Source organism: Lynx canadensis, chromosome B3 (assembly GCF_007474595.2).
Source record: "Lynx canadensis isolate LIC74 chromosome B3, mLynCan4.pri.v2, whole genome shotgun sequence".
NCBI classification, from domain to species: Eukaryota; Metazoa; Chordata; class Mammalia; order Carnivora; family Felidae; genus Lynx; species Lynx canadensis.
The window spans coordinates 54942312-54961212 of record NC_044308.2 but is presented as its reverse complement, the minus strand read 5'-3'; positions in this window follow the sequence as shown (position 1 = coordinate 54961212).

Sequence of the window (18901 nt, the reverse complement as noted above, 5' to 3'; positions counted from 1 at the left end):
CTAAAGAAACAGAGTATAAAGTTTTGGGCAATTCAGTTGCTAACCATGAGAGTGGAATCCCAAACAGGAGAACACCAGAGAGGTGGAGCTACAAATTGTGTGTCTATACTTATCCAAAATATCTGCCTAACCCTTAAATTTGCATAGGTGGACAGACTGCAACTAACCCAGTTAAGGATATAAGAACTGAACTACAATTTGAACTACTGCCCAAGAGACAGAGTTCGTAGCTTGAGCCCAGCAAAGTTAATTGCCTATTAAACCAAACAAAACCACAACTCTCTCTGGAGAAACATAACAAAATTGAAAGTCATCACAACTTAAAATTCACAATGTCCAGGATACAATCCAGAATATTCAACATGCAAAGAAACAGAAAAAGGCAAGAAATTTTCAGGTGAAAAGACAATCAATAGAGACAAACCCTGAGATGTTCCAGATGTTGGAATGAGTAGACAAGAATTTTTAAAGCAGGTATTATAATTCTGATCAATGAAGTAAAGGAAAATATGACCATAATGAAAAGACAGAGAAATAGAAACCAAAAAAAAAGAATGAAAAAAATTCTAAAATTGATGTCTGAAATTAAAAATATACTTGATGAGTTTAATAGAATGGAGAAGATAGAGAAAAGAATCAAGAAACTTGAACACTAATCAATAGAAATTTATCCAATATAAGGATCACAGGAAAAAAGACTGGAAAAAAATTAACAGAGCCTCAAGGACTTACTTTATCGAGGTCTAAGATGCATATATTTGAAGTTATACAAGGAGAGGAGAGAGAGAAGAAACAAGAAAAATTTTTGAATAATAGTGACCAAAAATTTTTCTAGTTTGGAGAAAGTTATATTTACAGACTGAAGGTGTTCAGCAAACCCTAAGAAGGATAAATATGAAGAAAACTATGCTGATACTGCTTCAAAGCAAAGATGAAGAGACAATCTTGAAAGGAGATACAGAAATGACACATCATGTACCAGGGAACAATGGCACAAGTAAATATTGACTTCTTATCAGAAACAATGAAGGCAAGAAAAATGTGGAATAATATCTTTAGGGTGTTGAAACAAACAAACAAAAATTGTCAGCCCCAAATTCTATATCCAGCAAAAGTATCTTCCAAGGCCAAATAAAGACATTTTTATTAAATAAATCATTTAAAATACTATAAAAATATGAAATGCAGAGGAATAAATTTAATATGTATAAGTTCTTACACTAAAATTATAAACCATTGATAAAATAAATAAAAGACCTAAATAAGTGGGAGGATATCATTTTATTTACTGAAAGACTCCACATTGGTAAGAAGTCAACACTTCTTTACTTCTTGAGGGTTGGGGCGGGGGGGGATGGGTATGGAGGCTTGACTGACCACTGGACTCTGCAGACACTACCCTGGGATAGAAATGACAGCACCATGTGCTTCTGCAGGGAATGAAAGATCAGCTTCCCACTCAGAACCTGCTGACACACAGTGGGGGGACAAAGACACACAGTCTGTTTTTGTGGGATAGGAGAGGGGGCTGTGGTTTTTCCATTGCTGTTTAGATGGAGTGGGGCCGGCCTTAACTAAAATGTTTTGTTGTTAGGCTATCCTTTTCCCAATCTTTGACAAGGGAGAACAGAGTTATTTGTTATTTATTTGCCAGGGGGAGAATGTCTGTACCTGCTGGCAGTCTGGGTTGGAGATTTCTGCAACTCACGGTTCATGATATAGGAGAGGCTATAGGGAAATCCAGAAACTCATCACCTTATTCTTCCTTAAATCCTGAGGTCCCTAGGCAGCTCATCCTCTTTTTTTCACCTTTCAGACACTTTCTCAGCTCACAGTTGTGTTACATGCACAAAATTTTGGTTTTAAGAAGGAGCTGGGAGGAATGGAGCTATACATTTGGATGAACAAGAAGTTCCCCCCAAATATTTTGAAACATCTCAAAGTTAGAGCACTTACACTATAATTAAGTTATCAAGACAGTGTGGTACTGGTGACAGGATAGCCCATGGATCAATGAAATAAATAAGAGAGTCCAGAAGTAGACCCACATGTATATGAGCTGTTGATTTTTGATACAAGTGCCAAGGTAAGTCAATACAGAAAGGACAGTCTTCTAAATAAATGATACTGTAAAACCGATAACCCTATGGACAAAAGTAAGCCTTGACCTTTATCTAACCCTGTATAAAAATCTTAAAAGGAACATGTGTAAAAAATTAAAATTTAAGGGGTTCCTGGGTGGCTCAAGCAGCTCAAGCTCCACACTGGAATCCACATTGGGCAGAAAGTCTCCTTAAAAACAAATAATTAAAATTAAAAAGTTTTAGGGGCGCTTGGGTGGCTCAGTCAGTTGAGCGGCCAACTTCAGCTGAGGTCATGATCTCACGGTTTGTGAGTTCGAGCCCTGCGTCAGGCTCTGTGCTGACAGCTCAGAGCCTGGAGCTGCTTTGGATTCTGTGTCTCCCCCTCTCTCTAGCCCTCCCCCATTTGCGCTCTGTCTCTGTATTTCAAAAATGAAGAAATGTTAAAAAAATTTTAAAAAATTAAAAAGTTTTAGATAAAAATATAGGGAAATATTTTTGTGATCTTTGGGAAGGCAAAGATTTTTTTAGACAGGGAAAAGAAAAATACTCATCAAAAGAAGAAACATGATAAGTTGAACTTCATCTAAACTAAAAACACCAAAGACATTGTTAAAAAAATGCAAAGGCAGGAATGCCTGGGTGGCTCAGTAGGTTAAAGCGTCCAACTTCGACTCAGGTTATGATCTCATGGTTTGAGCTCCACAATAGGCTCAATGTGGACAGCTCAAAGCCTGGAGCCTGCTTCAGATTCTGTGTCTCCCTCTCTCTCTGCCCCTCCCCTGCTCTCGCTCTCTCTCTCTCTCAAAAATAATAAATAAACATTTAAAAATTATAAAAAAAAGAAATGCAAAGGCAAAGGGAGAACTGGTTGTAATAGATATCTGACATTGTACTTATATCAAAATATAGTGAACTTCTATAACTCAATAAGAAAATAACCCATAAAAATGAACACAATATTAAAATTTCACAAAAGAAGATTATGTAAATAGCACATGAAAAGATGTTCAACATCATTAGTTACCAAGGAAATGCAAATTACAATGATACTCCACTATGCACTGGAGGACCTAATTGGTTTCATAGATAAGGAGCACTGCGACACAAGGCTGATCCTGCAGCTATATGATACATTGAAACAATTTTGGGATCTGTTTAACGTCCAAGACAACAAGGTCCTACAGCTCCAAAGACTATAGCAGAAATCTCTAGGGGCAAACTCAGTTCCAGACGGCACATACTCCATTCCTTAATCTCTGTATAGCTTCTAGTGATGAGATGTCTGCAGTCCAGCAGCTAAAAACAGACAAGGAATTATCTGTCCTTTTTGGCCCTCCCTACTCCATGGATACCAGAGCATAATGTTCTTTCCTCATCACCTCAGCTCTGTAGGCTGCTTCTCAGAAACAAAGAAATAAATGAACATGAAAAAGAAACTATTTTTAAAATATAGGTTGCGCTCCTTATCCGAAAGTAGAGCATTCCTATGAAAATTTCTTCAAAGCTGAACTAGTGGAAAGCAGAGAAACAATTACCATTAACTTACATAGAAAAATTTTGAGCATTCCCAGACCCAAAAAATAACTTCTTGGGCTTTTCTGATATTTCAGGACACATCTTGCTAACAGATGCACAAAATAAATTGAGATAAAGTACAGATGCCCACATACACATTTCAGAGCTATGGCATGTTGACGCTGAGATGCTGAGTGTAGTTCCCGAGGAAGGAGCTGGGCGGTGCCTATGTCCCTGCTGGGGGTGTGTGCTGCCTCTATAATGGCTCACAGCAAAGCAAACGCTGAACACCATTTTTACTTTTTGCCTTTTTTCATAAAAGCGAAAATCCTAAGATTTCTTTCAGTTAGTGAAAAAAAGGTACTAATGTAGGTCTTCTATAAAAGTGAAATGGGGTAATGCAAATTTTCGAGAAGTGAAAGAAGTGTGGGGCACCTGGGTGGCTCAGTCAGTTAGGCAGCTGACTTCAGCTCAGGTCATGATCTCACGGTTCATGGGTTCGAGCCCTGCGTCGGGCCCTGTGCTGACAGCTCAGAATCTGGAGCCTGCTTCAGATTCTGTCTCCCTCTCCCTCTGCCCCTCCCCTGCTGGTGCTCTGTGTCTCTCTGTCTCTCAAAAATAAATTTAAAAAATTAAAAAAATTAAAAAAAAAAAAAGAAGTGTGAGCTTCAAAAAAATGAGAAGACAAAAGAGGAAGAAAATATTTGCAAATGACCTGTCTGATAAAAGATTGTTATCCAAAATACACAAAGGACTCTGGAAGTTCCACAGTAAGAAAACATACAACTAGATTAAAAAATGGACATGAGGGGCACCTGGGTGGCTCAGTAGGTTGAGCGTCCGACTTCAGTTCAGGTCATGATCTCAGGGTCCATGAGTTCCGGGCTGACAGCTCAGAGCCTGGAGCCTGCTTTGGATTCTGTGTCTCCCTCTCTCTCTGCTCCTCCCATACTCATGCTCTGTCTCTATGTCAAAAATAAACAAACATAAAAAAATTAAAAAAAAAATGGACGAGTCCTAAACAGACATCTCACTAAAGAAGACATACAGATGGCAAATAAGCATATGAAAAGGTGCTGAACATCATATGTCATTAGGGAATTGCAAGTGAAAACAACAAGATACCACTACCCACCTATCATAATGGCCAAACCGCTGACAACACCAAATGCTAATAAGGATGTGGAGCAACCAGAACCCTTGTTCACTGCTGGTGGGGATGTGAAATGGTACAGCTACTTTGAAAGACATTTTTTCAGTTTTCTACAAAATTAAACATACTCTTACCTTATAGCCCAGCAGTCGTGCGCCACTTGGAAACTTACTCCACACAAAGACCTGCACATGGATGTTTACAGTGGCTTTATTCATAATGGTCAAAACTTGGAAGCAACCAAATGTCCCTCGGTAGGGGAATGGATAAACTGTGGTACGAGACAATGGAATATTATTTATCACTAAAAAGAAATAAGCTATCAAGCCATCGAAAGACATGGAGAAATCTTAAATGTTATTACCAAGTGAAAGGAAGTTGATCTGAAAAGGCTATATTCTGTATGGTTCCAACTATGGCATTCTGGAAAAGGCAAAACTATGGAGATAGTAAAAAGATCACTGGTTTCCAGGATTTAGAGAGGAAGGAGAAATGACTATGTGGAGCATAGAGGAGTTTTAAGGCAGTGAAACTATTCTTTGTGATGGTATGATGGATACATGTCATTATCCATTCGTCCAATCCCACAGAATGTACATCACCAAGAGTGAACCCTCACGTAAACCATGGACTTTGGAGGATTATGACATGTCAGTGGAGGTTCATCAGTTATAACAAATATCCCACTTTGGTACAGGATATTGATAGGAGGGGAGGAAGTGAGGAACGGCGGGGGTTAGGAGGGTGTTTGGAAACTCTCTGGACTTCCCATTCAGTTTTGCTGTAAACCTAAAACTGCTGTCAAAAATAAAGTCTTTTTTTTCTTAATATGTAATCCTGATGTACTCTGCCTGACGCATCCAGCTAGTCACTGCAAGTGACCAACAACAGAAGTAAGTAGAACTCACATGGTGACCTATAAGAGCCAAGAACAGACATCTTCCCACACTTCTTTCCCACTTGTCACCTCAGTTCCTTCAACCCTCCACTCTAACTTTTTGGGTCCTCCAAATTCCACAAGGCTCATTTATTTGTAATTCTTAGAAAGAAGTAATATCTTAAACATTAATAAATACCTTTCTTGTGTGAGGGTATAGATTCAGCTCCTTTGCTAAGGCCAGGTTTTGATAAGGGATCCTTGGTTGAAACATTACAGATAAGCAGAGAGGGGAAAAAAGAGGGAAGAAGAAAAGACCACGAAATAGAAGAGTGTAGGTGCTGAAGATAAATTTTGAGAATTTCACTAAAAGTAAGACCCAATTTCAATTAAAAAACAGGGATGCCTGGGTGGCTCAGTCAGGTAAGCATCTGACTCTTGACTTTGGCTCAGGTCATGATCACACGGTCATAAGAATGAGCCCCATGTGGGGCTTCATGCTGAGCATGGAGTCTGCTTAGGATTCTCTCTCTCCCTCTCCCTCTGACCCTCCCTGCTCACATGCACACTCTCCCCCTCTCTCAAATATTTTTTAATTTAAAAAATTTTTCATAATTATCTGATTTCAAAACACTGTAATTGTTAAAATGAAGAATTTCTGCAAATAAGAGAATGTTATAAAGTTCTCTGCCATTCCCCCAGATTTCTGATCTTGGATAAATTATTTAATTTCTCTATGAACCAGTTTTTCCCAGCTGTGAAATAAAGACACTGCTTGCTTACTGCCAAGGCTGTTCCTGGAATAAATCATAGTAGAGTGGTCCCACCCTAAATATTCTGATGTAGATGGAACCTAATAGAAACAAGTATCGAGTGTAGCTTTAAAGAAGATAAAATCAGAGAAAGGCAATGCACAGCCTCAGGGGAGCACATGAGAGCATGGTATTGTCTGGCTGGAACTTCTCATGGGAAACATGTAGGCTGATTATAATACAGTTGGGCTTGTTGTTAAAACGAGGTAATACTCTCCCCGCTTCACTCTTTCTACATCGTCCTCAAGTCATTACCGTGCCGCTGGTTCGGCACTGATTTATCCCTCTCTTGAGTTCCCCAGGGTTCCAGGCTATTACCATAATCTTCTATATCCCAAAAACAGATTTATCAAACAAAGGGCAATATAAAACTTAATTAAAATATCTAAAGGTTTTTCATAAAAGTTATCTTTATTAATTCGAGAAGTCACTATCATTTGGAGTTGGTAATGAGAATAACTTAGTTGAAAACTGAATCAGAAATGTGAAAATCAACATGAGAACCTACTTCAGAATGCAAAGGGAAAATGTTTTTAAAAAGAGAGAGAGGGGCGCCTGGGTGGCGCAGTCGGTTAAGCGTCCGACTTCAGCCAGGTCACGATCTCGCGGTCCGGGAGTTCGAGCCCCGCATCGGGCTCTGGGCTGATGGCTCAGAGCCTGGAGCGTGTTTCCGATTCTGTGTCTCCCTCTCTCTCTGCCCCTCCCCCGTTCATGCTCTGTCTCTCTCTGTCCCAAAAATAAATAAACGTTGAAAAAAAAAATTTAAAAAAAAAAAAAAAAAAAAAGAGAGAGACATGAGAGAGACATGAGAAAACCTGGTACAGAAATAGCCCAAAACACCACTGAGGAAAAATGTCCTGAGCTGAAAAAGAGAGGAGGGAGCAAATCGGAAGGATTTACCTTGCCTTATTCTAGGCCACATAAATAAATAAAAGGAGATCACATGTCACAGAGAGAATGAGAAAATGGACGAACAATTACCAGAGAACATAAAGAAAATATATCTTAGCCAAGTTTCCCCAGAAAGCCGTGTGAGACAAAATCCTGTTTGTGAGCACTTTACTGGAAGTGTGATCCCAGGGAAAAGTGAAAAAGAGGGGTGATGTAGGGTATATGATGTGTTTGTTATCTACTGCTGTGTTACAAATGCTCCATTACACCCCAAAAGTTCACCGTTTAAAGCAACACATATATTATCACACACAGTTTCTATGGATCAGAATTCAGGAGCAGCTTACCCCGGGGCCTCTCATTCAGGGGCCCTTGTAAGGTTGCTACAAGGCATCTGCTGGAGCAGTGGTGGTAAAAGTTTCAAGAAAGGTACCTCAGGGGTTGACTGGAGGACCATCTGTCCCCCACTTCACTCAGGAGGGTGTTTGCAATCTTCACATCCTCACTGGCTACTGGTTAGTGACAACTGTTCTTTGCCATATGAGCCTCTTCACCAGGCTCACAACGTGGCGGGTTGCTTTCTCCAGAACCAGGGTTCTGAGAGGGAGAGAGAAAGAGCAAAAGAGAGCAAACAAGATGGAGGTTAGAGTCTTTTTATAACCTAATCTCAGAAGTGACATTCTATACCCATTGTTATATTGTTTTTAGAATAGTCACTAGGTTCAGCCTACAATCCAAGAGAAAGTATTACCCAAGGGTGTGAATACTATCAGGCAGGACACCAGGGGCCATTTAGAGGCTGCCTACCACAAGACCAGTTGGGGCCCAGCACAGGGAAAGAGGGAGAGTCAGAACATGGTGTGTTACCAAGTGGACACAGAGCACTCTGAGTATCTAGGAAAAGAAAGAAAGGAGCATTTAACTACTAAGCTTTCCCCCACAAAGCAAAAACTCTTTCATTTCTCCAAGCACAGGCTTAGGGTGGGCTTCCCTGAGAAGAAGGTATGTGCAGGAGGTGAGAGACGCATGAAGCAGCCATGGGACTGCCTTGAGGGAGAAGCACTGCAGGTGCATGAAGCTGGAGGGAGTCTTCATGGAGTTGGTTGCCACCGAAATGAGCCAGAGACATCAGTAAGAGCTGTCTGACATAGTCTGAGCTCTAAATGTTGAAGTGCTAGAAACTGAGTCTTCTAACTTAAGGAGTCAGCACAAATTTCCACAGACCATGATAGATGACCACAGCCCAGTCCCCCTAGACTTTCCATGACAACAGTGGCTTTAATAACTACAGGACAGACAAGATATAAATGGACATATTGTATTTAGTAAGTAGGTAAGCATCACCATCATTTACTTAATCAAACTCTTCTTGACTTTAACCTGATAGCTCATCTTTATCATGTCTTCAAAAGCAATAAGCTTCTTCCTTTTCAATTTTCACCTGGAAATTTATATTACATCAAGAAATTTCATAGACTCACAGAATTTAATAGCTAGAAGAAACCTCAGTGGGTCATTAAAAACCTCATCTCTCTAGGCAGAACTATCCCTCAACCATCTAAATTCATATATGTATATAAATGATTTATACTTATAAATTTATTATATAATTTATATATGTGTGTATATATACATCACGTATACACGTATATATGTATATATGTGTATATATAAATGTACATATATATATGATTTTTAGAAGATGTCCAGATATACCAGCTTTAGATTTCATTTAATGGCTGATTTTGGCAATATCTCTATTTGTTTCCATAATCTAGATCTCTATGTAGTTATATATATACATACAATATATACCCACATATATGCACACACACATATATATTTTTAGAAGACCTATAGATATACTAACTTTAGATATCACTTAGTGATTGATTTCAACTATGTATCTGTTTTCATAATGTATATATATGTAATTATAATTACATCTATATATTCCCAAATATATCTATATCTGTGCCTACAACTCTCCCTCCCACCCCTACTTCCTCTGTCAAGAGACTACTTGTTGGTGTTGCACCTAGAATGATCTCTTTGAAACAGGTTGAACACTCTCTGAGATCCTTTTTAAAAAAGAATATGCTCGCTGATCAAAAAGGATTTAAATAATATAACAGAAAGTGAATTTAGAATAATAGTCATAAAATTAATCGCTGGGCTGGAAAACAGTATACAGGACAGCAGAGAATCTCTTGCTACAGAGATCAAGGGACTAAGGAACAGTCACGAGGAGCTGAAAAACGCTTTAAAGGAAATGCAAAACAAAATGCAAACCACCACGGCTCGGATGGAAGAGGCAGAGGAGAGAATAGGTGAACTAGAAGATAAAGTTATGGAAAAAGAGGAAGCTGAGAAAAAGAGAGATAAAAAATCCAGGAGTATGAGGGGAAAATTAGAGAACTAAGTGATACACTAAAAAGAAATAATATACGCATAATTGGTATCCCAGAGGAGGAAGAGAGAGGGAAAGGTGCTGAAGGGGTACTTGAAGAAATCATAGCTGAGAACTTCCCTGAACTGGGGAAGGAAAAAGGCATTGAAATCCAAGAGGCACAGAGAACTCCCTTCAGACGTAACTTGAATCGATCTTCTGCATGACATATCATAGTAGTGAAACTGGCAAAATACAAGGATTAAAGAGGAAATTCTGAAAGCAGCAAGGGTAAACGTGCCCTCACATATAAAGGTGAGACCTTATAAGACTCTTGACTGATCTCTCTTTTGAACTTGCAGGCCAGAAAGAATTGGCAAGAGAGTTTTCAGGTGTGCTAGACAGAAAAAATATGCAGCCCGAGAATCCGTGTATCCAGCAAGTCTGTCATTTAGAATAGAAGGAGAGATAAGGTTTTCCCAAACAAACAAAAACTGAAGAATTTGTCACCACTAAACCAGCCCTACAAAGATCCTAAAGGGGACCCTGTGAGACAAAGTACCAGAGACATCACTACAATGCATAAAACATACAGACATCACAATGACTCTAAACCCGTATCTTTCTATAATAACACTGAATGTAAATGGATTAAATGCGCCAACCAAAAGACATAGGGTATCAGAATGGATAAAAAAACAAGACCCATCTATTTGCTGTCTACAAGAGACTCATTTTAGACCTGAGGACACCTTTAGATTCAGAGTGAGGGGATGGAGAACTATTTATCATGCTACTGGGTAGCCAAAAGAAAGCTGGAGTAGCCATACTTATATCAGACAAACTAGACTTTAAATTAAAGGCTGTAACAAGAGATGAAGAAGGACATTATATAATAGTTACAGGGTCTATCCATCAGGAGAGCTAACAATTATAAATGTCTATGCGCCGAATACCGGAGCCCCAAGTATATTAAAACAATTACTCATAAACAGAATCACCTTATTGATAAGAATGTGGTAATTGCAGGGGACTTAACACCCCACTTACAGAAATGGATAGATCATCTAGACACACAGTCATAAAGAAACAAGGGCCCTGAATGAGACATTGCATCAGATGGACTTGACAGATATATTTAGAACTCTGCATCCCAAAGCAACAGAATATACTTTCTTCTCGAGGTGCAACATGGAACATTCTCCAAGATAGATCATATACTGGGGTCACAAAACAGCCCTTCATAAGTTTACAAGAATTGAAATTATACCATGCATACTTTCAGACCACAATGCTATGAAGCTTGAAATCAACCACAGGAAAAAAGTCTGGAAAACCTCCAAAAGCGTGGAGGTTAAAGAACACCCTACTAACGAATGAGGGGGTCAACCAGGCAATTAGAGAAGAAATCAAAAAATATATGGAAACAAACGAAAATGAAAATACAACAATCCAAACGCTTTGGGACGCAGCGAAGGCAGTCCTGAGAGGAAATACATTGCAATCCAGGCCTATCTCAAGAACAAGAAAAATCCCAAATACAAAATCTAACAGCACACCTAAAGGAAATAGAAGCAGAACAGCAAGGCAGCCTAAACCCAGCAGAAGAAGAGAAATAATAAAGATCAGAGCAGAAATAAACAATATAGAATCTAAAAAAACTGTAGAGCAGATCAACGAAACCAGAGTTGGTTTTTTTGAAAAAATAAACAAATTGACAAACCTCTAGCCAGGCTTCTCAAAAGAAAAGGGAGATGACCCAAATAGATAAATCATGAATGAAAATGGAATTATTACAACCAATCCCTCAGAGATACAAACAATTATCAGGGAATACTATGAAAAATTATATGCCAACAATGGGACAACCTGGAAGAAATGGACACATTCCTGAACACCCACACTCTTCCAAACTCAATCAGGAGGAAATAGAAAGCTTGAACAGACCCATAAACCAGCGAAGAAATTGAATCGGTTATCAAAAATCTCCCAACAAATAAGAGTCCAGGACCCAGATGGCTTCCCAGGGGAGTTCTACCAGACATTTAAAGCAGAGATAATACCTATCCTTCTCAAGCTATTCCAAGAAATAGAAAGGGAAGGAAACTTCCAGACTCATTCTATGAAGCCAGTATTACTTTGATTCCTAAACCAGACAGAGACCCAGTAAAAAAAGAGAACTACAGGCCAATATCCCTGATGAATATGGATGCAAAATTCTCAATAAGATACTAGCAAATCGAATTCAACAGCATATAAAAAGAATTATTCACCATGATCAAGTGGGATTCATTCCTGGGATGCAGGGCTGGTTCAACATTCGCAAATCAATCAACGTGATACATCACATTAACAAAAAAAAAGAGAAGAACCATATGATCCTGTCAATCGATGCAGAAAAGGCCTTTGACAAAACCAGCACCCTTTCTTAATAAAAACCCTTGAGAAAAGTCGGGATAGAAGGAACATACTTAAGATCATAAAAGCCATTTATGAAAAGCCCACAGCTAACATCATCCTCAACGGGGAAAAACTGAGAGCTTTTTCCCTGAGATCAGGAACACGACAGGGATGCCCACTCTCACCGCTGTTGTTTAACATAGTGCTGGAAGTTCTAGCATCAGCAATCAGACAACAAAAGGAAATCAAAGGCATCAAAATTGGCAAAGATGAAGTCAAGCTTTCGCTTTTGCAGATGACATGATATTATACATGGAAAATCCGATAGACTCCACCAAAAGTCTGCTAGAACTGATACATGAATTCAGCAAAGTTGCAGGATACAAATCAATGTCCAGAAATCAGTTGCATTCTTATACACTAACAATGAAGCACAGAAAGACAAATAAAGAAAATGATCCCATTCACAATTGCACCAAGAAGCATAAAATACCTAGGAATAAATCTAACCAAAGATGTAAAGGATCTGTATGCTGAAAACTATAGAAAGCTTATGAAGGTAATTGAAGAAGACTTAAGAAATGGAAAGACATTCCCTGCTCATGGATTGGAAAAATAAATATGTCAAAATGTCAATACTACCCAAAGCTATCTACACATTCAATGCAATCCCAATCAAAATTGCACCAGCATTCTTCTCGAAATTAGAACAAGCAATCCTAAAATTCATATGGAACCACAAAAGGCCCCGAATAGCCAAAGGAATTTTGAAGAAGAAGACCAAAGCAGGAGGCATCACAATCCCAGACTTTAGCCTCTACTACAAAGCTGTAATCAATCAAGACAGCATGGTATTGGCACAAAAACAGACACACAGACCAATGGAATAGAATAGAAACCCCAGAACTAGACCCACAAACGTATGGCCAACTCATCTTTGGACAAAGCAGGAAAGAAACATCCAATGGAAAAAAGACAGCCTCTTTAACAAATGGTGCTGGGAGAACTGGACAGCAACATGCAGAAGGTTGAATCTAGACCACTTTCTCACACCATTTACAAAAATAAAACTCAAATGGATAAAGGACCTAAATGTGAGACAGGAACCATCAAAACCTTAGAGGAGAAAGCAGGAAAAGATCTCTCTGACCTCAGCCGTAGCAATCTCTTACTCGACACATCCCCAAAGGCAAGGGAATTAAAAGCAAAGTGAATTACTTGGGACCTTATGAAGATAAAAAGCTTCTGCACAGCAAAGGAAACAACCAACAAAACGAAAAGGCAACCAACGGAATGGGGAAAAGATATTTGCAATGACATATCGGACAAAGGGCTAGTATCTAAAATCTATAAAGAGCTCACCAAACTCCACACCCGAAAACAAATAACCCAGTGAAGAATGGGCAGAAAAACATGAATAGACACTTCTCTAAGAAGACATCCAGATGGCCAACAGGCACATGAAAAGAGGTTCAGCGTCGCTCCTTATCAGGGAAATACAAATCAAACCACACTCAGGTATCACCTCACGCCCAGTCAGAGTGGCCAAAATGAACAAATCAGGAGACTATAGATGCTGGAGAGGATGTGGAGAAACGGAAACCCTCTTGCACTGTTGGTGGGAATGCAATTGGTGCAGCCGCTCTGGAAAGGCAGTGTGGAGGTTCCTCAGAAAATTAAAAATAGACCTACCCTATGACCCAGCAATAGCACTGCTAGGAATTTATCCAAGGGATACAGGAGTACTGATGCATAGGGGCACTTGTACCCCAATGTTCATAGCAGCACTCTCAACAATAGCCAAATTATGGAAAGAGCCTAAATGTCCATCAACTGATGAATGGATAAAGAAATTGTGGTATATATACACAATGGAGTACTATGTGGCAATGAGAAAAAATGAAATATGGCCCTTTGTAGCAACGTGGATGAAACTGGAGAGTGTAATGCTAAGTGAAATAAGCCATACAGAGAAAGACAGATACCATATGGTTTCACTCTTATGTGGATCCTGAGAAACTTAACAGGAACCCATGGGGGAGGGGAAGGAAAAAAAAAATAAAAATAAAAAAGAATATGCTCAACAGGAAAATTCAAAGAATTATACAAGATGAATTTATTATGAGTTGTTCTAAGAATTAGTTTTAAAATAGTTATTGGAAGTATAGATCTTTACCTTAAGATAAGTGGGCAAGGACTAGAAGCAGGGAAACCAATTAGGAGATTATTGGAGTGGTCCAGGTGAGAAAGTGGTGGCCTGAACTAGAATGATGCCAACAGAGATGGAGGGGAGTGGGCACAAGGTATATTTGGAGATGAAACCAGTGGGACGTGCTGCTGGTTGGCTGTGCGGGGCCAGGGGAAAAGTTAAGGATGAGTTCCAGGGCAAAATGGCCAGAATGCCTGGTATCTGCTCCAAGATAACCCCAGGAGGGGGAGAGGAGTGGTGGGTAGGGTGGGAGAAGCAAGACTGCCCCTAAACTGAACATTGTGCAAGCTGAGTGATGGGTGCATGGTTTCACATAAAAATTCTGGCCCTTTTCCTTATGCTTTAAACTATCCACAATAAAAATGTCTTAAACATGCCAAAATACGTTTACCTAGTGATTTCAATGCCAGAAAATCAACCCTAAGGAGACCCTCAGAACTAAAAATAGATCTTTATATCTGAATGGTCACAGCATCTTCGTTTCAATATTTATAATATTGAAATACAGTAAAACCTCGGTTTGTGGGCACAATTCATTCTGGAAAACATACTTGTAATCCAAAGCACTTGTATATCAAAGTGAATCTCCCCATAAGAAATAATGGAAACTCAGATGATTCACCTCCACAACCCAAGAATATTCATATAAAATGGTTACAATACTGTTATACAATACAAAATAACAAAGAAAATACAAAATATGAAGAAAAATAAACAAATTAACCTGCACTTACCTTTGGAAACCTTCATGGCTGGTGTGAGGAGACAAGAGAGAGGAGGGTTATTGTGTAGGATGGCCTTCACTATCACTAATGGAATCACTGCTATCTACTGGCTCAATGCAATGTTTGTCTGCACAGGGGCCACTGGGTATACTCATACAGATGTTGACTATAGTGCAGTATAATAAACTCGTCATATACTGAATTAAATGTAACTGGCAACAAGGCAGCAGAGGAAAGGGCCTATATGTGCAGGCAGCTGACCTAGAAAGAAGCAAAGCATTCCTAAGCTTACTCTGGTATGGAAGACAAAGGACTGTCCAGTAGGTGTTTTGGAGTGACAAAAAATACACTAGTTCCAGTTGTGAGCGGCCTTCCAATGTTCTTAAAAATCACTGATTTTTGCCAAACACAGTGGCCTGAGACTGAGCATCTGAGCATAGGAGATGGTCACCACAATCCCACAGTGAGAGAGAGAGAAGAATCATTGGTTAGTTGTGCTTTTGTGACTTTTGCTATCACCTACTACTCATATTGCAGACACCACTCATTTATCAAGTTAAAATTATTAGAAATGTTTGCTCATCTTGTAGAATGCTCACAACACAAGTTACTCGCAATTCAAGGCTTTATTGTATTAAAATAATCTTGTTGCCTAACAAAAAAGCAATAGTTAAACATATTGTGATAGTCATATGAATATATTATATGGCATTTCTATTGAAAATCACACCCTTAATAATTTGGGAAAACATTGACTATGTAATAAAAAATTAAATATATAAGCATGTATAAATATAAATATGTAATTATATATTCCAAAGAAATACATATCAAAATATTATCATTGTAATAAGAGAATTTTGAGTGATTTTTTATTTGCTCATACTATATACTTATATACTATGTATAGCTTACTACTAATATGCATTAGAAAGAAGAGGTAGGGGAGTCTGGGTGGCTCAGTCTATTGAGTGTCTGGCTTTGGCTCAGGTCATGATATCACGGTTCATGAGCTGGAGCCCTGTGTTGGGCTCTGTGCTGACAGCTCAAAGCCTGGAGCCTGCTTCAGGTTCTGTGTCTCCCTTTCTCTCTGCCCCTCCCCCGCTAGTGATCTCTCTCTCTCTCTCTCTCTCTCTCTCTCTCTCTCTCTCTCAAAAATAAACATATAAAAAAAAAAAAGAAAGAAGAAGTAAACATTATTTTAAAGGGTAGGAAAAGAATGATTTGTTGGAATTTATCTCTCCCAGGCATGACAGTTTAAAACCACAATTGAATTGCTTTCACTCTGGAACACTTATTGACTACTTATTATTTGCAAAGCACTGTTCCATGGTTATTCTATGTCATTTAGCAGGAAAAACAATTCACATTTCAGATTAGTTAAAAAGAGAGTAGATAAAGTTGGGGAGAGAAAAACAAAGGAATTTGGTATTTAGGCAGTTGAGAGTAACTTTCTAGAAAGATAATGTGTTCAGTTTGGGAACACTCAAGTCCAATAGAGTTAATAGCAATTCCCCACCCATTTCGTTTATTGCTGTTGCTTCAATATGGTCGCAAAACCACAGGAAAAAAAATACTTCATATGTCCCACTTCAATGAATTCTAACTTCATGATGAAAACTAGGAGAAAAGTAAGCATTGTTCAATGACAGCTGCTACAAAAATGTAGCAAACCCTGGGAGGCAGAGATATACCCTTTTCTGGGGAAAAAAAATGGGAAAATGAGTAAACATTACAAGAATTTGTCATAAAAGTGCTGAAATTACAATCCAAGTTGGCAAGATTTCTTAGCGTTTTCCTGTCTTTTGTGGTCTTCTGGGAAGGCTCCCGGCTTCCTCCACCCTGAGATTGGGGATCCGACCAGCCCGCCTGACCAGGATGAATATGGAAACAGCCACAGCTGCTCCAGGCAAGATGGTTGGGGAGCCCTGATACACAGTCACCGATCCCTTGATGGCAATAGGTATCCGAGTGAACTTCAGAACCTCAGACTGCTTGAACCCACAAGTTTTAACCCATAACCTGAGGGTTCTATTTCAATTAGCACAAGGTCTTGCTTTTTAAAATATTAATGGCTGAAGGCCTCTAAGGCGTAAGGATTACTTCTTACTCCTTTTTTTAAGGTTTATTTATTTAGTTTGAGAAAGAGACCGAGACAGAGAATGAGCAGGGGAAGTACACAGAGAGAGGGAGAGGAGGAGAATCCCAAGCAGGCTCCACACTGTCAGCATGGAGCCCAATGCGGGGCTCGAACTCATGAACCATGAGATCATAACCTGAACCAAAATCAAGAGTTGGAGGCTTAATCGACTAAACCATCCAGACGCCCCAGGGTTACTTCTTACTTTTACTTCTTTTTGTTTGAATGTGACAAGTTTCCTTGAGAGGACAAATTCCTATTTCTTTCAAGATAAGGGGCGCATAACTGTTCTTGACACGGGGTCTCCCCAAATTGCCCAGCCCATGCTCTCCCTATGTTACTCCAGATCCTGATACATATGGGAAAAGTAGAGGATTCATAAAGCACATGTCAGAAGAAGAGGGGAATGGATGTGGGGTGGGGGAATGTGTTTATAAAGCTTGTGCCCTTGATGAATAATGTACACGCACAAAGTCATGGGCTGGAGCTCCTATTCTCTTTTGTCTGAGCTCTGTGGATACAATAACCTGCACTGAAAAGGCAACAGAGTCCAGGCCATATCATCAACTTGCCTTCTGTGCCCACCATGTTCTGGGTATTATCTTCCTCTGAGGTAGTGCAGATCCCAAATGGCTAGAAACCTCAATATGTCCGTGAAGCTTGTGAAGAAAATCTTCTTTATGTTCTTCTACAGATTTTCCTATCATCTATGGATTCTTCTGAATAAAAAGGAGTATAACTTTTGCTCTGCCATGAAGCAAGACAAAATCTTTTGACTCTTGAAAAACCAAAGAGGATTAAAATGGTAAATGAGTCACAGGCAATAATTCACAGTTCATGAACCTATTTGATATGAGGAGTTCCTGTGTGTATCATTTTTTAAATGGCTTTAAAGTGACATTAAAAAACAAGAAGTGCACTTGAAAGAGATCCAGACTAAATGTACAGATAACCAAAGAATAGAAAAATAAGATATTATGATTTACTACAATAAGGTATCCAAACATGTAGACTGACTTCTGATGTCTGATGTTTGTATGTTCTGGGACAAGAACAGGAAAGAGTCTGTAAAATAAGTTAATTAGACTTGGATGACTTTGACATCTAGTGGGACATTCATGATGTATTTTATGTATCTTGCATGTGACACATGATGGTTACGGCATATGAGGTAATGTTATACAATACATGGTGTGCATGAATTAAGAGAGAAATATGCAGCACATAATCACTTGGTACACAAATCCTTGACAGTCAATTTATATTGTGAAAAGAACAGATTTGTAGCTCATTGAGTTCGAGGTTAAATATATTGCCAGAGGATAAACAACCATATTCCTGTTTCTTCTAGGCAAATTATTTTTCATGTTGAAAGGCACAAACTGACTTTTCTACGTAAATGATTAGCTCTTTGGCAGAAAAAAGACACCTATCTTGAAGGTTAATTAATCTCTCTAATATGTTTTAAAACTATTTTTCTCCTCTGACATCAGGTGAGTAGGCGATTAAAAAAAAAAAAGTGAGGGATTTAATTTAATACAAAAGATGTGTCCAAGAACACCAGAATAAACTCTGTGCCCGAAAATATATAATGGATAGGTGTGCATAGATAAGGATTCTCAAAGATGGGATAAGCATGGCTAGTTGTTTTTTTCTTAATAAGAATCAACTGTTATTTGACGCAAAGAGTTGTAAGGGGACAGTGA